Below are 19,065 nucleotides of genomic sequence, written 5' to 3' on the forward strand. Positions count from 1 at the left end.
GCATAATTTGCAAGATGTTGGGATCCTCAGGGATTTCACAAATGCAGGCTGCTGTGTAGATTTTTATAGGAATTTAGAAGATGGTAGAATGAAACTACTTGTAGACAAATACTCCTCTGACCCTAAAAAAACTATTGTTTATTATAATGTCTCCCTTATAAGAGAAGAGACAAAAGCTATCCAACTGCATTCTTAGTTGAGCTGCCATGAGATTGATGGATGAACTTAGTGGTGCTGGGTGTAGAGTTCTGTGGTGGAAGAGCTAGTGGTCTGTCAACATTTGTGTTTTATGAGTTAGCAATCGTATGAAACAACCTGATTGTCTTCTGAAAATACATCAAGCTATGGAAGAAACAGTTTATTTAGGACAACTGAATAAACAGATAAATGTAATTGTACAGGCAGAATGGACAAGTGAATACATTCTAAATAAATAAATACATAAAAATTATCCAGATGTATCTTTTCTGGACAACAGTATGCAACAAAGCATGTAGGTAGAAGTTGTCTTTTTAGGCACTGTACTAAAATCATACCACTCAACATCTCATCAGCACTTATTTCTCAGCTGAAAACTCCTGGTTGAAACTGCTTCAGATTCAGAAAGCAATTACTAGCATTACAATCCTCTTAAGTAAGTTTAATTACTAGACCAGGTAGGAGTTCTGGCTTCACAGGACTGGGTGTGAACTCCAGCCAGGTCCCAACTTTATTTTTAGATGAAATTTGGGCACTGTTATCTCTCTGTGTCATGAAGAAGAATTACAAGAGGATATGACAGAAGTTGTGTCTTAGTGTGCCCTTCTAGTCCATGAAAAGAGAGCCAGACAAGAAATGAAACAAAATAGATATAAGCACATTAAGTCTGAACATGTTTAAGGAGAACAGCTTGTTAAGAGGTCTGGATCATTTGTATAATAGTTTAGGTACAAACCCAGGCTCTGTGGTCATGTAATCATCAAAATCTTAGTGGCCAGTATGTGAGAGAAGGAGTTTCCCTTCCTGCAATACTTTCTTATTCAAGTACTGATCTAACTTAATGGCAGCAAATTTATACTTTGCTCTTCAAAGTACAAATGGTGTTTGCATTACCCCTTTCTGATTCGCTTTCAGTATGAAGCTCCTTAACCCAGCACACTCTCCACCCATACTTAATCTCTCAGAGAGGAAATTCTCACAGTCCCCACATGCACTACTTTCTTATGAAGTAATGGCCAGGAATGGCAAAGAAGATTGTGGCCTGAAAACAGGAAGGAATTAATATGTTTACCTTGGGCTGAGGAAGGGAGAAGAGTGGTGAAGATGCTGCTAAATAGCAGCAAGCAAGGTCTGATCCTCAACTTTGATACCACATGGTAGATAGACACCTTGGGATGCTTAGCCCTTAAGCACACACTGACTGTGCCTATGCTATATTGCATCATGAATTAGAGAATCATAGAATGGGTTGGGTTGGAAGGGACCTCAAAAATCATCTAGTACCAATCCCCTGCCATAGGCAGGGATGCCATTAGGGTCCTCTGAGATCCTATCCTTTGGGCTTCTTGTTCACAGGACACACACCCCTTTAGTCTTGTTCATACTGTCTTTTGGAAGCATTCCTAGGGTTGAACAGGCCAAGGCAGAGATGGAGGAGAGAGCTGATCATTTGACAGTGTGAAGGGTCAGGCATCTTCTTCCCTGGTCTTCAGTATTTTAGCACTGTAGACATTGCTTGCAGGGGCTGGAAGCACAGAAGAGGAAGTGTTTGGTCTGTGTACATTAATGCAGGATGAAAGGCAAGACTGGTGCAGCAATGGCAGAACAGAACAAGTGTCTGTGTAATATTGTCCAGCATAGTATAGGCCTAGTGGTACTGCTATGATATTGGCATATTACTTAGGTATGGTGCAGAACTGTGGAGCAACATGGGAAATTCAGGTACAGGTCCTAGAGGATTTAGTGTATTACCAAAATTAATATTTCTGGATTAAGTGAAAAAGTGTTAACATCCTCACATTTCTATTCTATTCTTTAGGATTTTTTTTTTTTTTTTTTGAGCTTTATATGACTACTTCTTAATGTAAGGGTTTTGAAATGAGACTCAATTTAACTACAGTATAGCTTTCTAACATTTCTTTTCAAAGAGATTTGTATTGTTTAATATGTTTTAGGAAGTGCTTTTTGAATAATTTCAAGATGTTCTTCCCTTTTAGAACCACAGGGAAAATTGCTAATTTAAAGCATTTGGCACACCTTATTATTCTCTTCTTTCAGCAGACCTGAATCTATCCTAAATAAACAAGGATGAAAGAGAAAGAAAATTACATTTATCACAGATAGAGATAAATATACTGAATGTAAGATAGTTCTTTAGCTTCCATAGTTATTCTAACAGCTGGTTGGACTATTTATGTAAAGAATTGTTTCTATATTTTATAGTGAGTCCTATCTTCTAGATAAAATTCTCTGACAGTTGATATAAGCATCACAAGATTGTTGATGTACAGTTTATCTTTTCATCAGTGAAAAGGTGCTTATTTGTTTCTATCCTTTCTACCCTTTAGAACGTGTTATCACAGTGCTATCACAACACTGGCACTGGATATAGGTAACAGTAGGATTTGGGAGCAATTAAAATTCCAAGTTATACTGTTACATAGTGAAAGAAACAAAACCCAGTAACAATGCACTCAGTGTGACATGGCACTGAAAACCAGAAAGCATCAAAATGTCTATTCCACTTGGTGTTCTAAGGTATAGTTCTTAACAACGTTATCTGTGCTGTAGTATCACTCTGGCTGCTATACTGCTAATAGTTTTGGGCTAGGCTAGAAAATATGCATATGAAGACATGGAAACCTCTAAGATGTCATGTTAGTTAATTATAATCTAAAAAGGATTTTTTTTTCTTTCCCCACAGAGTTTCATAGGAAGAAAGTCTGTAGAAGTGATGTAATACTGTGTGTGGGTAAAGCTGATAGGAGTGTTCATGAACCATAGCACATCAGCATCAATGGTGTTTAGGATGATCAGAGCAAAACAATATCAAGACTATGAAATTTTGAGATCTAACTTGTAGATTTGATGAAAAATATATTTTTCTTTCATTTTCTAGACTAATGGATACACAACAAATAAATAATCTTGCACACTTTTTTAATGTCCTGTAAGCAATCTGTGATACATAGTTTTTTCTGTATATGTAATTCCAATAAAATCCCTTATGACCAGTACAAAAATAGGAAACACGCAAATAAAAAAAGCTTATCTGTTGTAGGTTGCTCTGATAAGCAATTCAGAAAGAAACTAGTTTGTGTGGAAGGCAGATAAAAAAAAAATAAATTGGGTAAATTACACTAGGGAGTAGCATCTTTTTCCTTCATTTACTATATAAAAGAGTAACAGTAATAAGATTCTGGTAGACTTTATGTGATAAAATATCTTAGCACTTCAAAGATTATTTCTTCTCATTGTAATACAGATATCTAAAACACATCAGTGTAATCATTCTCCAAAAGTGCTTATTTCTTCCACTGCCTTCCACTTTTCATAAACAATGACCTCCACTTCGCAAGAATGTGTAAGCATCTAAACTTTAATTGTCTAAAGTTAGGTGAGATTAATATATCTCCTTGCCTCCTACGTTAGATGCTTTAATTGAACATTTAAAATTGGATGGGTCTAGAGCTCTATCCTAGATAATATACTTTCCATTTTTACTTTTATTTGGACAGGAATTCCCTTATATTTATCTCTGAGGAGAAACAGAACAATTAGGTGTAACAGATAAATAACATAAGTAAAGAAATAAATTCAAGATTTTATCAGGGGATGGACAAAGAAGAAGAAGAAGAAGAAGAAGAAGAAGAAGAAGAAGAAGAAGAAGAAGAAGAAGAAGAAGAAGAAGAAGAAGAAGAAGAAGAAGAAGAAGAAAACACAAAAATAATTTAGGAATACTTTCAGAGTAATAATATTTTAGGAATGGTTTCCTATATTTAGCAGTTGTGTCCTTAAATATTTCAATTCATATTTTATATTCTTTATTTGAACAAAATAATGTGTACTGTATACAAAAAAACAAATGTTTTTCTTGAATGTTGCTGTTTGCAGTTACATATTAATCCGATGTTTTGCTGCTTTCAGAAGACCAGAAAGTGAAAACATATCTGCAAACATCAGTGTATTGCAAAACTGACACACAGTCTATCCTTTTAAGGGCAAAAGTGTTATTCCAGTATAATAATAATAATAATAATAATAATAATAATAATAATAATAATAATAATAATAATAATTTAGTTGCATAAACAAATGTACAGTATGAAAAAAACCCTGTTATTTTACAGTATACTGCTTTACTTATTATCAGCATATATTTTTACCTTTTGTTTCCTTTATCAAATAGGTAAACTTAATATACCTCAGCATAGGCATAACATGTACTGAAATAATATATTTTATATTTTAGGGATTGGGCCAATACTCCCAATCACTACACAATGAAGGGATTATACATTAAAAAATGACTGTATGCAATCAAGAAGAAATTTTAATTAATCATAAATAGAACTGCTTTAGTGGAAATAATTTGACCAGACAGTTCAAGGTTTGATCAGCACATCACAGCGATTAAGAATACTTTTAACTTGAGCAGACAGAGTCCCAGAGAGTCATTGCAGCCTGAAAAACTTTAGAAAAGCTAGTGTGTACAGATCACACAATGTCATTGTTTCTCTTAGTGCTTCCATTCCATTAGGAACCAATGCGGACTCTTCTAACTTCCGAGAAACGTTCCAATATCATGCTGTCCTGGTCAACACAGAAGCAACAAAGATTACAAGAAATCAAACTACAGTCTTTTATCCCATGTTCTGTGTATATAAAACAAGGAGTCAGCTTCCCTTTGAAGTACTAATTGACTGTCTGTATCAATCAGCACCTAATCCCTTTCCTACATGCATTTAGGTCTCCACAGTAACTGAGCTGTCTTTCTCTCAGGTCCAGGCTGTGAAGCGCTTACAGTAAACATGTAGTATGAAAAGACAGTAATTGATTTCAGTCTTAGAAAACTGAGGCATCCTAATTCATGCTTTAGTCTAACAGTAGGAAGATGAATATAAGTTAAGAGGAAAGAAGTTTAGAAGAGAGTACATTAAATAATTAGCAGTGAAAAGAAGTCATCTGATCTGATTTTATTTTTTTTCCTCCCAACACAGGAATGTGAGGACACCATAGATTTAATGATTGTTCTGGGTTCCAACATTTAAGGTTGGAAATATAATCACAAATAATTTGCTTGATGTTGATAGACACAGCTCCAATCACTACCTTGCTCATTATAAGAATTGTTAGTAACAGACCTGAAAGACACATTTCACCTATTACTGGAAACATGCTCCACACACATGTGATATTTGTGGTCTAGTGACCAAGCAGCTGAAGTGAGTTGCATGTATTTGATTGCAATTTCTGCACCTCCCATAAAATAGTAATCAAGAAGAAGCTGACTTGGAATACCAGTTTGCAAAAGGTAGAAGGGAAATGAAAGGGATTTGAGGGACATTTTTCAGCAACTACTGGCTTTGTGAGTTACGAGAGAAATGAACAACAACAACAAAAAAGACATAGACCATAGTAAATGACCTTCAGTTGCTTAGTAAAAATAACAAGGACAACAACAAAACAAAATAACAAAATCACTACCAACAAAAAAACTTGTAGGAAGCACTCTGAGTAGCAAAAGTTTAGTGGATTTAACGAACACTGACTATTCAGAAAATGTTTTTAATTTCTTTGAGAAAGTAAAGAAAACATTTACATTTTAGGACTTTGATAGCTTTTCTATGATAATACCTTTTTTTTTTAAAAAAAAAAAAAATGAGCATTTTCTAAAAAAGAAATAATAAACTGATAGCATGTAGTATCTATGCTCAGTACTTACTCCTAACATAAAATAAAAAAAAAATATTTTGCATACTCCTTTATTTATCTTTTGTAACGTTAAATAATTAACCTTTCAGATTCAAAGATTAAAAATAGAGAGGTTTTATAGAGAGGTTATTCAGACATTTGCTTAAGAGGAACTATGCCTACACTACTACCACTGGAGAGCTGATAGCATGGATCTAAAGGTAGAAAATTGTCGGTACTCAATAGAAACATCAGAATAATTCTTACCTTTTTAAGACTTCAATTTTATAGTTAAGTAGTTGACATGCTGGATTGAAAAGATTTTATCTCAAGTATAGGGCTCATTTTCATTGTTTGAATTAAAATAACCAGCACTTTTGTGTGCCTCCATTTTTGGGTACCTGGCTTGTCATACCATGGGGTAAGGTTTAGTTATTAGGAAACGTCTTCTGGAAAGTCATTGTACTAATCTGTTTGGAAAAATCTTTTCTATCTTTTTGTTATGGAGTCACACACAGTTCAGTTAAATTTTAAATGAAATATTGAATTAGCTTGTTATTAAGCCATTATTTTCAAGTGGCCTATCAGGGTTTCCATAACCACTTCATTTTTATCTTTTTATAAATTCCAGCTCTTAGAAGTGAATTAGTTTTGTCTGTGTCTTGGGTGGTCATTTTACATAGGTTTCTGCATATGACCAGAACTGCAATAAAGACAGACCATGTAGCTGTGTAGCGAGGAGGTCAAGACAGAGCTGACTGTAGAAAAACAAACAAATCAAACAAAGAAAACAAACCCACTTGTGCAACAGCTGCTTACACCTTAACAACTTTTTATCTCTGCAGCTCCTTGAGCAGCAACTACCCAATACCAATCCATGTGACAGTTTCTTTCTCTTTCAAAAACTGTTTAAACTGTCTTTTTGAAAAGATGAAACCTTAAGCCTCTCCCTCACTGTCATATTTGTCTTGCTTTGCCCCTGACTCTGTGTTATGGCTCTATTCAGATTTGTTAGTTTAGGGGGAGAACTTGGAGCTACACCTCTTTGGGCAGAGAAGGGTCCATCTAGAGAAGGAAAGCCCAGCCTGCAGAACAGAGGATTCCCTATGAGAAGGATGGCTAGGAAGAATTACTTGTGTCTAGACAACAGGTATTTCTTATGTTTCTTATGTCTATTCTTATGTCCCTTTCACTTGCCCATGTAAGAACAGCATTTGGTGAGTCCTTGTTTTTCACATTATTTGCCTGCATCCTTCAAGAGCCTAAATTGATTGTTTTTTCCCGGGAGTCATGCAAAGAAAATTTAGCTCCAGTTCAGACATCTGAATTAGGTCTAGATTGTCATCTCTGGCATGAACTGAATACTTGACCATCTACCTATATGTTTTTTAGGGCAACCCAAAAACAATTTATACAAACATAATCTTTAACAAAAATATTTTTAATTAAAATATATTAAATTACAAATCTTAAAATAGAGTGAGAAATTCTGATAATGGCAACAAAAGTACATTATTGTACCTTGACTCACAACAATAACTACTAAAATTACATTATGGATACAAGTGTAGAATGGGTATATAAAATGGAATAGTTCAGAGTTCTAATCAGTAGATTAGAATGGTCTGAAAAATGCTGGATTTTAGACAATGAGTTACTTGTAACATGAAGGAGGTGAACAAATCTAAATAACCTCGAGATAAAATGACTAAAGAGTAAATAGGAAGATTCATACCTTAGTTATTGCCTGGAGAATTTATTTTATAATATTTATGTTAAGCAAAAAAGTATAACATTTTAAAGCCAGAAGTGCTTATTCTGAGTTACTTCCATGAGCAATGTCCTTTAAGTTTTCACTACAATTAAAATATTGCTTAATCGACTCTAAGTAGCAAAAGGGAGTTTCTAAGACAGTCACACATATCTCATTTTGTAGCTTGATGTTTTACTTCTTTATAGTAAACAAGTAATCAGCAGCATTTTACAAAATTATTTTCACTTGTACATATTTGACTATTGTTAGATTTTTCTTTCCATTCATGCTGTTGCTCAAAAAAATCAGTTTATCATTACCCAAAGCATACCTCAATTTGGTTTAGCTTAAAAAAAATAGCTTAATCCATCCTACTTTGGCTTGAAAAATGTAACGTGCTTGTCTTAACTTTGCTGTGGCTGTGCCAGAGGAAGAAGACCTATATTTATTATTGTTTTCTGTGTGTTACCGATCTTGGTCTGAATTGGAAAAGCTGACCTCGTATGAATGTACTGAGTGGTATGAAAGTTTCACTAATCAGTGCTTTATAAAGTATCATTAATAATTTACACGTTTTAAGAATGGACCCCTAGTGTTTCAAGGAAATATGGCAAATATTATCTGAGTAACCTCCTGTTAAATATTTTATCAGCAAGAAATAATTTAAATCATAAAATGAATTCCAGCTTTTGGTGTCATAATGGGTCACGTGTGTGAGTCTGGTGTATTTCACAACAGACTGTGGATAGGTCCATGGATAAGGAGATAAGGTATTAAAGGGGCATGGAGACCACTTAGTCAAGAAGAAACCATGCATGTCTGGGGTGCTGAGAAGAGATTAAAGCATTAATGATTGGTGGCAAAGGGAGAGATTACCTCTGAGGTAGGTTTAAGAGAAAGATCAAGGAGCTGGAGAAGATAGAGTTGGAGCCTGAAATGAGTCTACACAGGAAAGATGGCAAACATATTCCAGTGAATCTGTAACTCTGTTTTAGTCTCCTCTGAATTGCTGAGCAACAGACTGTTGTTAACAGACTGTTTTTTGCTCTTCTAAGTTCAGCTGAACTATGTTAAAATCAAGGTTTGTTCCTTAAATCTTTCAGCTAGCCTTTAAGCAACAGAACAGTTTTTCATGGTCATAAATCATTATATACTTTATTTCATAAAAAAGTCAGTGTTATTGTTATGAGTATATTTAACAGTCTGAGTAACAGACTGTTTTTTTCATATTAGCCTCATTCAGGATGATCTTAGTAGGGAGTGATTCAACTATCTGGCAAGGCAGCCTGTTTAGAAATCAACCATGTGAAAATCAATATAAGTGATCATCTTAGGATACTGCTGTCAGGCAGTGCTCTGGATATGCTTCTAGACCAATGTCAGAAAAAACAGTGCAAAGGAGTTAGGAAGCATGCTTCTGATCTTGCATGCTGTTGTACTCTTATCCATCACTTTTTTTTTTTTTTTTTTTAAGAAAGCTTTTTCTAAAGGAAATATCCGTCATTACATTGCATATAGAGATCAACAGGTTTTGCATTCCTTGTGGTGTTATCATGCCCTTTCATCAACTAACCAGCTAATTTACACCACCACAGGCTTCCTGTTACAGATAGAAGGAAGGATTTGATGTAACCTGAAGCCCTAACTCACTCATTACCCGGCAGAGGGTCACTCTGTTATAGTAGTGAATGAATATAAATGCACAATGAATATAAAAGCACTTTAATGGAAACCTTTCCTACAGCTGGAGAGCATCATTCTGTTTAAGGAATTCGTGGTAAACAGGCATTTTCCAAAACATAAACATTTGGTTTTAAAATGAATATTTATTCTGTTTCACTCTACATTTATTTGTAAAGAGGAAATGTCTTTATAAATACATGATTAAGATCTAGAGTGCATATTACCGAAGACAGATTGTAGCTTATTCCTGATAACTGTAGAAAAAAAAAAAAAAAAAGAAAGAAAAAAAAAAAAGACAACAACAACAAAAAAAATTCTGAACTTCAAATAGTCAAAGGAAACACCATGTGTGAAGCTTCTTTTAGTACATTTAGGGTGGGAGAGTGCATAGTTGCATGTTTAGAGCTTTAAGTGTTTCTTCTATCTTTTTTATGGTCCATAGGGCATACACATAATCACATTGCAGCAGTCAGAATCATTTGCAAAGCTGCAGATCTCATGCTTGCTCATAGCTGGTCTGAGGGTTGGCAAGCAAAGTATGAAAATGATAAGAGAAGCCTCCCTTGCATATCAGACAAGGTTGCTTTCAGTAACCTCTGCTCTCACTCCCAAATATAAAAACATGGGAGAGTTAATGTCATTATTCATCAAGGCATTTTAATTACATGAGCTGCCTCACATATGCTTTTTACATATGTTTACAGTGATCCTCACTTTAAATATTTGATGGTAAGGCAAACTTCAACTAAGGCAAAGCCAAAGTTTTGACTCACTTCTGACTACTGTACAATGAAGAAAGCTGATAGCAGATGATGATTGAGATAGCGTTTGATGATTGAGATGATCATCAAACTGAAGATCTTGCTGTCAGACTGTGCTGACTGGGAAACTATAATTTGCTCCTTTATGTCCCTAAGTTTGCTCTTCTAAGTTCAGCTGAACTATGTCAAAATCAAGGTTTGTTCCTTAAATCTTTCAGCTAGCCTTTAAGCAACAGAGCAGTTTTTCATGGTCATAAATCATTATAAACTTTATTTCATAAAAAAAGTCAGTGTTATTGTTATGAGTATACTTAAATTGTGACTACTTACATTAGGCATATAGTAATTTTAACAATTATTCACACTTTCTGAGGGTAAAATTCTAACTACTTATGTGTAAGTTAATTACACAGTTTCAGAGGACTGTGAGAAGCTGTGAGTATTAATTCAGACCAATATAATCCTCCTCTGACTAATCTGTAGTTCATTGCACTGTGTGCACAGGTAAATATGAACCAAATGCATACATATATACATATATATAATTCTCAAACTTATGCTTACATGGAACTTTGCAGGAGGAAATATAAAATATCAAAACAATGAGGTGATTATTACTTTCAGAAGGGGTAGGTACCCTGAATTTGGGTTAATTTCCTTCTGTTGTTATTTTGGACTTGATTCCCAGAGTGCTGACTATTTGCAATCATCTATACTGCAGGTTGGTCTAATACTGAGAAGAACCTTTGTGGCTTTGTATGAATTCTATATAATTCCTCTTGCTGAAAAAAATTTATTATTATTATTCCATTAAAAATTACTCCCTTGAAGAAGTTCAGGAATGCTATGTAACACCACATGTAGAGTTTTTCAAAAGTTATGTTCAAATTCAAATGAAACAGTTTCAATAAGATTAAAATGCCTAGGAAGAGTGGAGTGTTCCAGAAATCAGAATATTTAACATATATTATTGTTTCACAGAGCTATGTAGCCTGCTGAAGAAATAATTCAGAACATGCTCTTCTTGCTTTATTGCACTGTTTGTATTCATTCCGTTCTCTCTTTTGGACTAATTAAACTTTCACTTCACTCTAGTAGAAAGTATGTGTGTGTATAAGCCAGTTAGTGTTATTTGGCCTGAGTACTGGGGATCAGATCCTATTTCTTCTTTTAATTAGGAGGAAATTCATAGGTGCAGTGGATGGAAATCATATATACAAAGAAGTTCTTGTAACAAACACTAAGAAATAGATGGTCCTCATTAAGGCTATTTACAATACAGATAAATTAATCTGTTGATACAGACTGAAGAATAAAACATAATAGATGTCAGACAGACATCAGCATTTATAAACCAGCTGTGTAGCTCTGTACAATTTTAGTATGCTTTAGACAAAAAAAAAAAAAAAAAAAAAAAAAAAAAAAAAAAGATTTAAAGAGGGATTAAAAAAGAGGGATTAAGAAGATATATTAGACAGTACAGAAGATACAGTTAGACAGTATTCTTACTATGTTTGAGGGAAAAATATGAGGAAGAATGAGTACAAAAATATCTTTACCCGCTCTAAGAAGAAAGTGAAAAACCTTGACTGGTACTGAATCAGGTGGTGTAAATTTAAGACAGGAAGGGCTTTGAGGAGAAAAGACAAGATTGTCACTCTTGATGCCAGAGAGAGTGAAGAAAGAGTAAGGGAATAGACCAAGTGGTGATGTTCAAGCTGTACTTTAAGGGAGGTGGGAGTTTTCATTTTAGCAGAAGCATTCCAGATGGGCATTGTGTTACACTAAAGTAATTTTGTTAAAAGTCTTGTTATGTGTATACAGACCTACAAATTTAATGTTATTCCTAATAAAGTTTTATTATTGTAACAAAAAAGACAATAGACATTATTAATAGTAGCTACATGTATATTAATATCGACCCTTTTATCTGAATTAATACAGAAAACTCACATTAAATTAAAATTAAATTTGTTATATTTGAAAACTTACTTGTAACTATGCCTTTCATTTGATGCCATATTCTTCTTTCCAAAGCCTCTGAGTCCTAAGGGTGACAGCATCAGTCATCCTTAAGCAGAAAGGTGAGACGTGCATCCTGTCTTCTTCAAAATCAGGAATTCAGTGTTGTTGGTAGAGACTCCTTCCACTGTAGAATTTGGTCTATTTTAAACTATTTTTATATATTTTCTTATTGATTTTTTGTTGTTGTTGTTTTTTCCCCATCAGCCCCAACTAATTGCACAACAGCCACTCCATCTCCATTTAACATACATGTAAAGGGCTGCTGTTTTATTTATTTTGTTTGTTTGTTTATTTGTTGAGTGATTGGTTTGAGCTTTGTTTTTGATTACCTTTACCTTTGTATTTCCAGAACAAAGTATTGTATTTTTGTATTTCTCTGCTAAAACAGGCTAGATGATAGTCACTTAACCAGCAGGCAATAGTTATTATAGCTAAAAGAAACTAAAACCAATTTAAAACAGGAAAAATATAGGTAAGTTTTGAGACCTGGAGCTATTTAGTCAATATAAAAACTAGTGTTTTACCAGTCATGTTAAAAAAAAACAACAAGCTTTTTACTGGGATAGAATGGGTACAGCATGTAGAGCCAAAGAAATGTCTGTTGCAGTAATGCTGGTGAGAACCTTTCAGAAGAGCAGCATTTCCAAGGACAGCCACATGCTGGGTGTTGAACTTGCAGAAAGGCAAGTTCAACACCCAGATGAAGATGGTGATGGGGTTATGGACTTGGAAAACAGACACAACAATGACGGTGCCTGTTGTTACTGAGAAAGAAGGTAATAAAGATATTTGGTCGGAAATAAATTAAGAGTTCTTTTTTAGACACTAGAAAAAAAATGCATTAGAAAGTAGCATCAACATTTCAGTGTGGACTAAACTGAAGAGATTAATGAGTTCTTCTGGGAGTCTGCTATTCAATTTACATGTGTTTGTGAGATTACCCAAAGATCGAGATGAGCTATCTTTTTTAGAGAAGGCGCAAAAAAAATTAATCGAAAGGACATGCTGAAGACATAAGTGTAATAGTAAAAGAAGAATGAAGAATGGATTAATGAATTAAAGAATACCCAAAATATCCAGAAATAAATAAATAAATAAATGACTGTTTTCAAGCTAGCAGATCAAAGAGATGACTATGAAGTACTGATTTTACTCTTCCGGTAAACATAATAGTGTATGAAACAACTGGTATTCAGTTGATATTGAGGATTTAATTGATAATCCAGCTTTAAGCATATATGTAGTCCTGATGTCCTCATTAGGTCTTAGTAAAAACTAGTAGAACATGTTTTAATGTTTTTAGTAAAATATTTGTCCTCAGAAAAAGTTGATTCATCAGAAACTTGGTGGCATTTCAAGGAAATTTTCTTTTTGACATGCTTCTGTTCTGCTGACTGAAGGTGAAACTGAGACAGACAGTGTCATGCCACACTGGTGTCCTAGACCAGGGCCTGTAGCACACAAATATACCTCAGCTAGTCCCTGTGATGGCTGATTTGGTGTGGAGATATTAAATCTAGGCCTTTCAGAGAATTGACAAGTTACCTCAGAACTAGAGCACCAGCTCTCCATGTTTGGGTCTCTGTGTTTCTGTTTGTGAAATAGATAAACAGACTTGGAGCCTTTCCCATCAAAGAATTAATACAATTTGCTCTTTTTTTTTTTTTTTTTTGACTGGCATGTCATATGCATATTTTAACACCTTCCCCATCAGGTTAGTCATTTATTTTATAAGCTAGAGTAGATTTAGTGCTAGCAGTCTTTTAACACTTTGCTTGTCAGCGTCTCGATGTTTAATCTAGCATTGTTTAGGATATGGCCTCAGTTTCTAAGCAGTTTTTAAAATCAGTTAAGTATTTGTCCATCGATATCACATTATCTAAAACAATGCTTACACCAGTCAGTACTGTATCACAAACCTTCTTGAAATTCAAAGGCTGATTACATCTGCTATTTTAGCAGTTTTTACTTTTACATCCTCAAAAAAATCAAATTTGTTTTTGTAATCTACACTATTGCCTTTCTTTAGCTATTCAAATTCAATTCTGCCTGGTTCTTAAAACTGTTAACTTTAAAATATTTTTAAAGAAGAATTTTAATATTTTATTTTGTTTCTCTTTGTCTTGAGTTTGAGAAGTGGTGTCTTGGACATAGTAGCTCACAGAAAACTTCACTGCAGCTGGCTTGTTTCTGCTAGTTTTCCCATCATTGAACATTTTTTTCCCATTGCACAATCCCAACTCTGCAGCCCCCATATCCCTAAGTAATCCAACAGCAGGTCCTTCAGAACAGGTAGAAATGTTTTTGGCAAAAATTATCATTGAACTCAAGAAGGTCTTGTAATAAAAACAGGAGCTCATTTCTTAATGAACTGGGTTATTCACTGGGTTATTTAGATTTTTCTCTACTCTGTATTTTTGTATTTTGTTTTAATAAAATTATTACAAGTTTTCCCCCATCTCGCTAAAGGGAAAAAATAAATAAAAAAAAAAAGTGATAAATCATTTTACAGAAGCACATTTAGGCACTGCTTTTGTTTTTGCAGCAGAAACAATCTTTTTGAAATATAATAAATCACTTCCTTCACCTGCATGTCTCTTTGCATGGCTATGTATACTCATGTTCTTCATGCTCTTTCACTTAAGAAACAGGTGTTGCTTGCTCCAACATGAAAGGAAATGTGCTAACAGGCTCTCTGAGACCTGCTAGGTATGGTTCCTGCAAGTTTATTCTCCTCAAGACTGACTTATTGCTTTCCACTTCTTCATATTTGACCTTGTCATAAAATGTTCACTTAAAGGATTAGATCACCCAACTTCATCTCTTGTCTAGACTCTAAGTGTTTGTCTCCTAAGCCATGACCTATTTTAGAATTTGAGATCATTTGAGATCATACATGTATGAGATGCTTCATCCCTGGAAATTTTTAAGATCAGGTTGGACAAAGCTTAGAGCAACCAGGACAGGGAAGGCATGCTTGCCCATGGCAGGGTGTGTGTGTGTGTGTGTGTGTGGAACTAGATGAACTTTAAGGTCCCTTCCAACCCAAACTCCAAACTGTTCTATGATCATACAAAAGACCTCAGTGACAATTTTGGCATTGACAAGAATTTGGGGTAGCAAATAGCTGTGACCTTCCATAGATCATTTGGATTCTCATCATATTATCAGACTGAAAGTCTTTCTTATGGATACACAATATGAGATCATGCCTGGAATTACTTAAATGAAAAGAATGGCACCACGCTACTTTAAAGCAACCTTCTTTTAAGGCAATTTCTGAGATGGCCAGTGAACAAGTGTTAAAACTGAACATTAATCCTGACATTAAAGGTTCTCAGGGGTGAGGATCAAGTCTGGATTTTCATACTCTGTTATATGCAAGTAGGAAAACTGGGAATGTGCCTTGATACTTTGTGAACACTAAATAAACTGAGATAACAATGATTTAAATTTTATCTGGTTGTAAGAAGAGAGGCTTTCCCCATATGTCTGACTCAACAATTTAGGACTTTGGTAAACCTTTCTTGTATAACTCTGACAATGTTATGCTAGTCCTTCACTTAAATGTCTTTTCTACGCTGAACCAGTCTTCTGCTGACTGTGAAGAACTGACAATGTTCCTGAATAATGTCATATCCTGTGTTGCTTTTGCTGTATTGCCAGTAACAGAAACACGACTAAAACTACAAAAAAATTATTCACCTGGACCACACAACCAGTGTTTGAACAGAATCTGGAGATGAAAGCATAGTGTGCTAACCTCCAGCTGTGATGTGATCAAAACACTTCTCATGTAAAGGTAGGTTATGATCATAAGAACAGTCAGAAACTTTATGAGTAAGAGAGGAATTTAACAATAAGACGTTAAAAATATATGCATAGATTTGCATATATGTTTTATGGTATGTTGGTAGTCTAAGACCACTTAAATCTCAAGAGTAAAGCAACTGAAAGAAAAAAAAAAAAAAAAAAAAAAAAAAAGAGAAACATTTGTGAGCAGAAGGTGTCTCCCTAGTACTAGAATGGTAGTAAGAGGTCAGCTTAAAAACAATAACTTAAAATATTAATGATATCACATTGTAGTGACATTATGTAACCCAAAAACTGTTCTGGTAAGCTTTTCATATTAGTCATGTGTACAACTTTCTATGGTTTCCCTGCAGGCTGAATAGGAAAGTAGTGGAAAGTGGAAGCAGTCAGGGACTAAGAAAGCAGTTTTGAGATGGTAGAGTAAAAAGTTTAGAATCATACCAAAACTGAGATATTTTCTGAATCAACCTTTTGATCTTGACCTAATTCTGCTTCATAAATGCAATAAATACATAGCTCTATTTTTCAGTGCATATTTTCTTATGTTGTTAGGGGTGAGAAAATGAATATTTATATGATACTCTTTATTTTATCCATCTCAAAGTTAGAGGTGAAATTAAATTTCCAGTTCAGACACACTGAGATATCTAAATTTAGAAATGCACAAAGTAGATGTTTACATTTCATCTAAGGATTTACACAGCATCAATGCAATCTTTTTAAAACCAAACCAAGTGTTAGGTCCATAACTTTTAGACAGGAAGGCAATGATTAATTTGTTCACTCATTGCTGTCAAATGCCCCTTGTGCTCATATATCCTGTCTGGCCTCCAGCTGCCACTGCAGGAAAAAGTAGTTTCCCATCAGTATTGTGTTGTATCTCATAAACCTGTATAGAATTCTTAGATGCCTAGGGCATCTCCACTGGCACTCAATTTTAAAGTGGGGACAAATGAATCATACTGCTTGAATTAAGAAATGTTCTCTTGTTGCCCCCAGAATCCTACTGTCTTGGGTAGAAAAAATATTGAGCTTTGACAGTAAAATGGCAATTGATTTGCAGAAAATTTTTAAATTTCCTTCTATAACTTACTAAGTGCCTTTTTGAATACTTTCAGCAGAACCCCAAAAAAGAACAAAAAGACTATTGCAGTCCACAGATGGATATGGCCCCATATTAAAATGGATCCCCTTTTCTATAAATTATATATGAATGATATTGTTTAATAGATCTGACCCAACCAAAGTTGTATGACTTTTTAGTTTTTATATATTTTTATCTTACTAGTTCCATCGAGGGCATCAAAGAGAAGTTTACAACATTTAAAAGTCAGGCTGTTGTTTCTAAGAATTTATAGTGCTGAGTTACTCACCTAAAAAAAAAAAAATAAAAAAAGATCAGTCACACTGGATTGGGATTTGAGATAGTCAGCCTGCTGAGGGAAGAGAGGTCTAAGTCAAACAGCAGAACCATAGAATCGTAGAACTGTAGAATCATTCAGGTTGGAAAAGACCTCTAAGATCATCTAGTCCAACTTTTAACCTAGTACTGACAAGTCCAGAAAGCATTAAAGAAAAATGTGTTTGAACCATTTTTTTCACCTATGTTGAACACAGACCCAGAAGGCCAATGGCTTGTATCAGGAATAGTGTAGCCAGCAGGACCAGGGAGGTGATCGTCCCCTTGCATTTTGCTCTGGTGAGGCCACACCTCGAGTACTGTGTTCAGTTTTGGACCCCTCATTACAAGAATGACATTGAGGCCCTGGAGTGTGTCCAGAGAAGGGCTATGAAGCTGGTGAAGGGCCTGGAACACAAGTTTTATGAGGACCTGGCCTTGTTTAGTCTGGAGAAGAGGACGCTTGGGGAGACCTTATTCTTCTCTACAACTACATGAAAGGAAGTGGTGGAGAGCTGGGGGTCAGCCTCTTCTTGCAGATAACTAGTGATAGGACTAGAGGCAGTGTCCTCAAGTTGCACCAGGGGAAGTTTAGGTTGGAAATTAGGAGAAATTTCTTCTCAGAAAGAGTAGTCAGGCATTGGAATGGGTTGCCCAGGGAGGTGAGGTGATGGAGTCGCCGTCCCTGGGGGTGTTTAAAGAAAGGTTGGACCTGGTGCTTAGAATCACAGAATCATTAAGGTCCTTCAAGATCATCTAGTCCAACCACCACCCTCCTGTCAATGTCACCCACTAAACCGTATCTCTCAGTTTATCAGCACCAAAATCAGTACACAATTATTCACAGACATTTGTAAAATCTTATATTCTGAGGACTAGTGGAGTGATTTTATCAAAATCGAAGTTATGATATTAATTTGATAACTGACCAAAGTGCAGTTCTGCATTTTATAACCTTATTTTTATAATTTAACTCTCTCTTTTTTATTTTTTTTTTTTTGTATTTTTCAGAGTTAAAGCAGACAGGCTGCCAACAATCATTTCAAATTAATACAAAATCAGGCAAAGTGCTAAGATTATCAGTGAAAAATATTTGATAGTTTACCATAAGTATTTAAAAGTCCAGTGCAATGTACAGTTATACCTCCACTTAGTGGATGAAGAGCTCACTCAATTTTCATTTGGTCACTTATGGAATTTTCTGATTTCTCTCAGTTGAAAGGTGTGCCTGACTTGCAGAGATTTTATGAATTTTGCTAAATGTACTGCTGTCTCCAAAATCAGGGATTATCCTTGTTATTTGCCCATGTTAATCAGTGCAGTTCAGTTAGCCTTGATGAAGCACCCCATTTTTTTTCTAGGTAGGAATCTGTCTCTTTTTAACAGGACTATATCTTAAAACTGCTGTACTGCTTTCACCCAAACTCATTAAAGCTACCAATAAAGAAAATTGGGGAGATAAACAACAAACAAATAAACAACAACAACAAAACAGCTTTGCTTGTGGACATTATTATGAAGCAAAAATCAAAATACCTGATTTAAAGTAACCTCTGAGTTTGTGGCCTCCTATGGTTGGTTGGCTCACAAAGATCAAAGACAGGAAATAAGAAATCATTTCCATTAGAGAAGAACACTTTACTTTACTGTAGCATGAGGTCAAGTGAGGCCTTGATTTTTATCAAGACTATAATAAAACAAGTGAAGTAATTGTTTTTCATGATAAGGAGCATCACTGT

General features: G+C 34.8%; 1 long non-coding RNA gene across 1 annotated transcript; it reads left to right on the forward strand.

Moving 5' to 3' along the window:
* The first annotated feature begins 8,449 nt into the window (after positions 1-8,449).
* LOC311422216 lies at positions 8,450-18,354 on the forward strand. The gene is made up of 5 exons (XR_014685231.1): positions 8,450-8,528; positions 12,127-12,173; positions 12,722-12,890; positions 14,760-14,823; positions 18,338-18,354. It is a non-coding gene; the product is annotated as an uncharacterized lncRNA (long non-coding RNA).
* The last annotated feature ends 711 nt before the right edge of the window (positions 18,355-19,065 follow it).

The sequence above is a fragment of the Aythya ferina genome (genome assembly GCF_964211825.1).
Source record: "Aythya ferina genome assembly, chromosome: 1".
Classification (NCBI taxonomy): Eukaryota; Metazoa; Chordata; class Aves; order Anseriformes; family Anatidae; genus Aythya; species Aythya ferina.